The sequence below is a fragment of the Arachis hypogaea genome, chromosome 11 (assembly GCF_003086295.3).
Source record: "Arachis hypogaea cultivar Tifrunner chromosome 11, arahy.Tifrunner.gnm2.J5K5, whole genome shotgun sequence".
Lineage (NCBI taxonomy): Eukaryota > Viridiplantae > Streptophyta > Magnoliopsida > Fabales > Fabaceae > Arachis > Arachis hypogaea.
Genome location: NC_092046.1, coordinates 101,072,516 through 101,079,444, shown reverse-complemented (window position 1 = coordinate 101,079,444; position 6,929 = coordinate 101,072,516).

Here is a 6,929-nt window from a genome sequence, read left to right as displayed (position 1 = left end):
CACGCCTGATGGGTATTTAGTAGAACCATCAGCAAGTTGGAGACATATCCGGGTTGGTTTAACTTCTTCAGTTAAGCCAAGCTTTCTGATAGTGGATGCAGGTATTAGGTTGATGCTTGCCCCAAGATCGCATAAAGATGTCTTGGTGCAATTACCTTCTAATATGCATGGTATCAGAAAACTCCCAGGGTCTTTAAGCTTTTCAGGAAAGCTTTTCAGAATGACTGCACTGCATTCTTCAGTGAGGAGAACTCTTTCTGTTTCTCTCCAATCCTTCTTATGACTCAAGATCTCTTTCATGAACTTGGCATAAGAAGGTATTTGCTCAAGTGCTTCTGCAAATGGAATCTTTATTTCAAGAGTCCTGAGATAATCTGCAAAGCGAGCAAATTGCTTATCCTGCTCCTCTTTCCGGAGTTTTTGAGGATAAGGTATCTTGGCTTTATATTCTTCAACCTTAGTTGCTGCAGGTTTATTGCCTACAGAAGTGGTTGAAGAAGCCTTTTTAGAGGGGTTGTTATCAGCATTTGTGTGTGTCTTATCCCTTACTGGCGATTGAGTGCCAGAGTTAGAAGCTGGAGTGAAACTGGACGCCAGCTCCTTGTCTGCTCCTGGCGTCTGAACGCTAGAACTGTGCCCATTTTGGGCGTTCAGCGCCAGATCTTGCCCATTTTGGGCGTTCAACGCCAGATCCTTGCCCATTTCTGGCGTTGAATGCCAGTCCTGAGCATGGTCTGGGCGTTCAGCGCCAGCCTTCCACCAATTTTCTGGCGTTTTAGTTCCAGAATTACTTTTCCCTGGGCTCTTACTGTCCTCAGGTGAATTTTGGGTGGTTTGCTCATTTCTTAGCTTTTTGCTGCCTTGAGGTGGGGTATTTAATGTTTTCCCACTTCTTAGTTGAACTGCTTGGCATTCTTCTGCTATTTGCCTTGACAGCTGCTGCTTTGTTTGCTTAAACTGTTCGTCCATATGTATATTAGCCATCCTTGTCTCTTGTAACCTTTCTTTGAATTCGGCTAACTGCTTTGTTAGAAAGTCCAATTGCTGATTGAAATCAGCAGCTTGTTTTACAGGACTGAGTTCAGCAGTTGCTGTCTTAACCTCTTCTTTCATGGAAGAGTCATTGCTTAGGTATAGATGCTGATTCCTGGCAACTGTATCAATGAGCTCTTGAGCCTCTTCAATTGTCTTTCTCATGTGGATAGATCCACCAGCTGAGTAATCAAGAGACATCTGAGCTCCTTCTGCAAGCCCATAATAGAAGATGTCTAACTGAACCCACTCTGAAAACATTTCAGAGGGGCATTTTCGTAGCATCTCTCTGTATCTTTCCCAGGCATCATAAAGAGATTCATTATCTCCTTGTTTAAAGCCTTGGATGTCCAGCCTTAGCTGTGTCATCCGTTTTGGGGGAAAGTACTAATTCAGGAATTTTTCTGTCAGTTGTTTCCATGTCTTTATGCTGGCCTTAGGTTGGTTATTCAACCACCTCTTAGCTTGATCTTTTACAGCAAATGGAAACAGTAATAGTCTGTAGACATCCTGATCTATTTCTTTATCATGTACTGTGTCAGCAATCTGTAGAAACTGTGCCAGAAACTCTGTAGGTTCTTCCTGTGGAAGACCGGAATACTGGCAACTTTGCTGCACCATGATAATGAGCTGAGGATTCAACTCAAAGCTACTGACTCCAATGGAGGGTATGCAGATGCTACTCCCATATGAAGCAGTAGAGGGGTTAGAATATGACCCCAGAGTCCTCCTAGACTGTTCATTTTCGCTTAGGTCCATGATGGAAAAAGGGAGATGATGTAAAATAGAAAAAATATTTTTATTTATTTATTTATATATTTATTTCGAAAATGAAATAAATTAAAATAAATAAAAATTGAGTGAAGATTTTCGAAAAACTGAGGAGAGAGAAAGTGGTAGGAAGTTTTGAAAAGGATATGATGATTTTGAAAAAAAAAAATTTTAAATTTTGAAATAAAAATCTGAATTTTTAGAAATATATTTCGAAAAATTGTTTTTAAAATAGAGAGAAAAGATATTTTTGATTTTTAAGAGGAAAGAGAAAAACAATAAGATAGCACAAGGTTTAAAATTTTTAGATCTAATGCTCCTTATTTTCAAAAATTTTTGAGGGAAAACACCAAGGAACACCAAACTTAAAAATTTTAAGATCAAGACACAAGAAAAACTCAAGAACACTTTGAAGACTCACAAGAACACAAGAACATGAAGGACGAACACCAAACTTAAAATATTTTTAGAAAACCAAAATAAATTTTCGAAAATTTTAAGAAAAATTAACAAGAAAACACCAAACTTAAAGTTTGGCACAGAATTTAGTAGAAAAATTATTTTTTTGAAAAAGATTTTAAAAAGAAAATAAGGATTCTAAAATTTTAACACGACAATAATAAGAGACTCTAAACAAAAAAAGGAGAAATTTTTCCTAATCTAAGCAACAAAATAAACCGTTAGTTGTCCAAACACGAACAATCCCCGGCAACGGCGCCAAAAACTTGGTGCACAAATTGTGAATCACACTTTTCACAACTCGTACCACTGACCAGCAAGTGCACTAGGTCGTCCAAGTAATACCTCACGTGAGTAAGGGTCGAATCCCACGGAGATTGTTGGTTTGAAGCAATCTATGGTTATCTTGTAAATCTTAGTCAGGAAGTCAATTATGTTTATCAGTTGAATCGCAAATAAACAAAAGAGCATGGATTAAAGGTTACTTGTTATGCAGTAATGGAGAATATGTTGGAGTTTTGGAGATGCTTTGTCTTCTGAATCTCTGCTTTTCTCTGTCTTCTTGTTCACGCACGCACGTCCTCCCATAGCAAGCTGTGTGTTGGTGGATCACCGTTGTCAATGGCTACCTTCCATCCTTCCAGTGAAAATTACGCTCACGCGCTCTGTCACAGCACGGCTAATCACCGGTTGGTTCTCGATCCGGTTGGAATAGAATCCCTTGATTCCTTTGCGTTTGTCACTAACGCCCAACCTTCAGGAGTTTGAAGCTCGTCACAGTCATTCAATCCTTGAATCCTACTCGGAATACCACAGACAAGGTTTAGACTTTCCGGATTCTCATGAATGCTGCCATCAATTCTAGCTTATACCACGAAGATTCTGATTAAAAGATCTAATAGATACTCATTCAATCTGATATAGAACGGAGGTGATTGTCAGGCACACGTTCATGGGTTGAGAATGGTGATGAGTGTCACGGATCATCACCTTCATCACAGTTAAGCGCGAATGAACATCTTAGATAGGAACAAGCGTGTTTGAATAGAAAACAGAAATACTTGCATTAATTCATCGAGACACAGCAGAGCTCCTCACCCCCAACAATGGAGTTTAGAGACTCATGCCGTCAAAGGGTACAAAGTTCAGATCTAAAATGTCATGAGATTCTAAAATAAGTCTCTAAAAGTTGTTTAAATACTAAACTAGTAGCCTAGGTTTACAAAAAATGAGTAAACTATGATGGATGATGCAGAGATCCACTTCTGGGGCCCACTTGGTGTGTGCTGGGGCTGAGATTTAAGCAATTCACGTGCAGAGGCCATTTGTGGAGTTGAACGCCAGTTTTTGTGCCAGTTTGGGCGTTCAACTCCAGCTTTTGATCCTTTTCTGGCGCTGGACGCCAGAATTGGGCAGAGAACTGGCGTTGAACGCCAGTTTACGTCGTCTATCCTTGTGCAGATGTCTACTTTCCAACGCAATTGGAAGCATTCCATTTCAAGTTCTGTAGCTCCAGAAAATCCACTTTGAGTGCAGGGAGGTCAGAATCCAACAGCATCAGCAGTCCTTTTTCAGCCTGAATCAGATTTTTGCTCAGCTCCCTCAATTTCAGCCAGAAAAATACCTGAAATTACAGAAAAACACACAACTCATAGTAAAGTCCAGAAATATGAATTTTTCCTAAAAACTTATGAAAATAAACTAAAAACTAACTAAAACATACTAAAAACTATATGAAATTAACCCCAAAAAGCGTATAAAATATCCGCTCATCAGGTTGCCTCCCAACAAGCGCTTCTTTAATGTCAATATCTTGACAGTGGGCTCTCATGGAGCCTCACAGATGTGCAGAGCTTTGTTGAGACCTCCCAACACCAAACTTAGAGTTTGGATATGGGAGTTTGACACCAAACTTAGAGTTTAGTTGTGGCCTCCCAACACCAAACTTAGAGTTTGACTGTGGGGGCTTTGGTTGACTCTGCTTTGAGAGAAGCTTTTTCTGCTTCCTCTCCATGGATGCAGAGAGAGATCCTTGAGTTGTAAACACAAGGTTTTCCTTATTTAATTGAAGGATCAATTCTCCTCTGTCCACATCAATCACAGCGCTTGCTGTGGCTAGGAAAGGTCTTCCTAGGATGATGGATTCATCCTCTTCCTTTCCAGTATCCAGGACTATGAAATCAGCAGGGATGTAAAGGCCTTCAACCTTTACTAACACGTCCTCTACTTGTCTATAAGCCTGTTTTCTTGAATTGTCTGCCATCTTTAATGAGATTTTAGCAGCTTGCACCCCATAGATTCCCAGTTTCTCTATTACAGAGAGGAGCATGAGGTTTATTCCTGAACCAAGGTCACACAGAGCCTTAAAGATCATGGTGCCTATGGTACAAGGTATTATGAACTTTCCAGGATCCTGTCTCTTCTGAGGCAATGTCAGTTGATCCAGATCACTTAGTTCATTGGTGAACAAGGGAGGTTCATCTTCCCAAGTTTCAATACCAAATAATTTGGTATTTAGCTTCATGATTTCACCAAGGAACTTGGCAGCTTTCTCTTCAGTAACATCCTCATTCTCTTCAGAAGAGGAATACTCATCAGAGCTCATGAATGGCATAAGGAGGTTCAATGGAATTTCTATGGTCTCTAGATGAGTCTCAGATTCCTTAGGTTCCTCAGAGGGAAGCTCCTTATTGATCACTGGACGTCCCAGGAGGTCTTCCTCCTTGGGATTCACGTCCTTCTCCTCTCTTGTGGGTTCGGCCATGGTAATTAATTCAATGACCTTGCACTCTCCTTTTGGATTCTCTTTTGTATTGCTTGGGAGAGTACTAGGAGGGATTTCAGTGATCCTTTTACTCAGCTGGCACACTTGTGCTTCCAAATTTCTAATGGAAGACCTTGTTTCATTCATGAAACTCACAGTGGCCTTAGATAGATCAGAGACTAAATTTGCTAAGCTAGATGGATTCTGCTCAGAATTCTCTGTCTGTTGCTGAGTGGATGATGGAAAAGGCTTGCTATTGCTAAACCTGTTTCTTCCACCATTATTAAAGCCTTGTTAAGGCTTTTGATCCTTCCATGAGAGATTTGGGTGATTTCTCCATAATGGATTGTAGGTGTTTCCATATGGTTCACCCATGTATTTTAACTCTGCTATTGCAGGGTTCTCAGGATCATAAGCTTCTTCCTCAGAAGATGCCTCTTGAGTACTGTTGGATGCAGCTTGCATTCCATTCAGACTCTGAGAAATCATATTGACTTGCTGAGTCAATATTTTATTCTGAGCCAATATGACATTCAGAGTATCAATTTCAAGAACTCCCTTCTTCATAGGCGTCCCATTACTCACAGGATTCCTCTCAGAAGTGTACATAAACTGGTTATTAGCAACCATGTCAATGAGTTCTTGAGCTTCTGCAGGCGTTTTCTTTAGGTGAATGGATCCACCTGCAGAAGTATCCAATGACATCTTTGATAGCTCAGATAAACCATCATAGAATATATCCAGGATGGTCCATTCTGAAAGCATGTCAAAAGGACACTTTTTGGTCAGCTGCTTGTATCTTTCCCAAGCTTCATAGAGGGATTTACCTTCTTTCTGTCTGAAGGTTTGAACATCAGCTCTAAGCTTGCTCAGCTTTTGAGGAGGAAAGAGCTTGGCTAAGAAAGCCGTGACCAGCTTATCCCAAGAGTTCAGGCTGTCTTTGGGTTGAGAGTCCAACTATATTCTAGCTCTGTCTCTTACAGCAAAAGGGAAAAGCATGAGCCTGTAGACTTCAGGATCTACTCCATTAGTCTTAACAGTATCACAGATCTACAAGAATTCAGTTAAGAACTGAAAAGGATCTTCAGATGAAAGTCCATGAAACTTGCAGTTCTGCTGCATCAGAGAAACTAGTTGAGGTTTCAGCTCAAAATTGTTTGCTCCAATGGTAGGAATGGAGATGCTTCTTCCATGTAAATTGGAATTAGGTGTAGTAAAGTCACCAAGCATTCTCCTTGCATTATTGTTGTTGGGTTCGGCTGCCATCTCCTTTACTTGTTCGAAATTTTCAATAAGGTTGTCTCTGGATTGTTGTAATTTAGCTTCTCTTAGTTTTCTCTTCAGAGTCCTTTCAGGTTCTGGATCAGCTTCAACAAGAATGCCTTTTTCTTTGTCCTTGCTCATAAGAAAGAGAAGAGAAAAAGAAAAGAAGAGGAATCCTCTATGTCACAGTAAAGAGGTTCCTTATTGTTAGTAGAAGAAGAAAAGGAATATGGGTGAAGAAGAATGAAGAATCCAAACACAAAGGTGATGATAGGAGCAGAGATGTGAGATGAAGAGAAGTGTTAGTAGATGAATAAATAAATAGAAGGGGATGAGAGGAGGAGAGAATTTTCGAAAATATTTTCTGAAAAAGAGTTAGTGATTTTCGAAAAATAGTTTTTGAAAAAGGTTAGTAGTTTTTCGAAAATTCAAATAAAAAATAAAATAATTAGTCTAATTAAAAAGAAATTTTGAAAAAGAGGGAAGATTTTTTCGAAAATTAGAGAGAGAGAGTTAGTTAGGTAGTTTTGAAAAAGGTAAGAAACAAACAAAAAGTTAGTTCGTTAGTTGAAACAACTTTGAAAATCAATTTTGAAAAGATAAGAAGATAAGAAGTTAGAGAAGATATTTTAAAATCAAA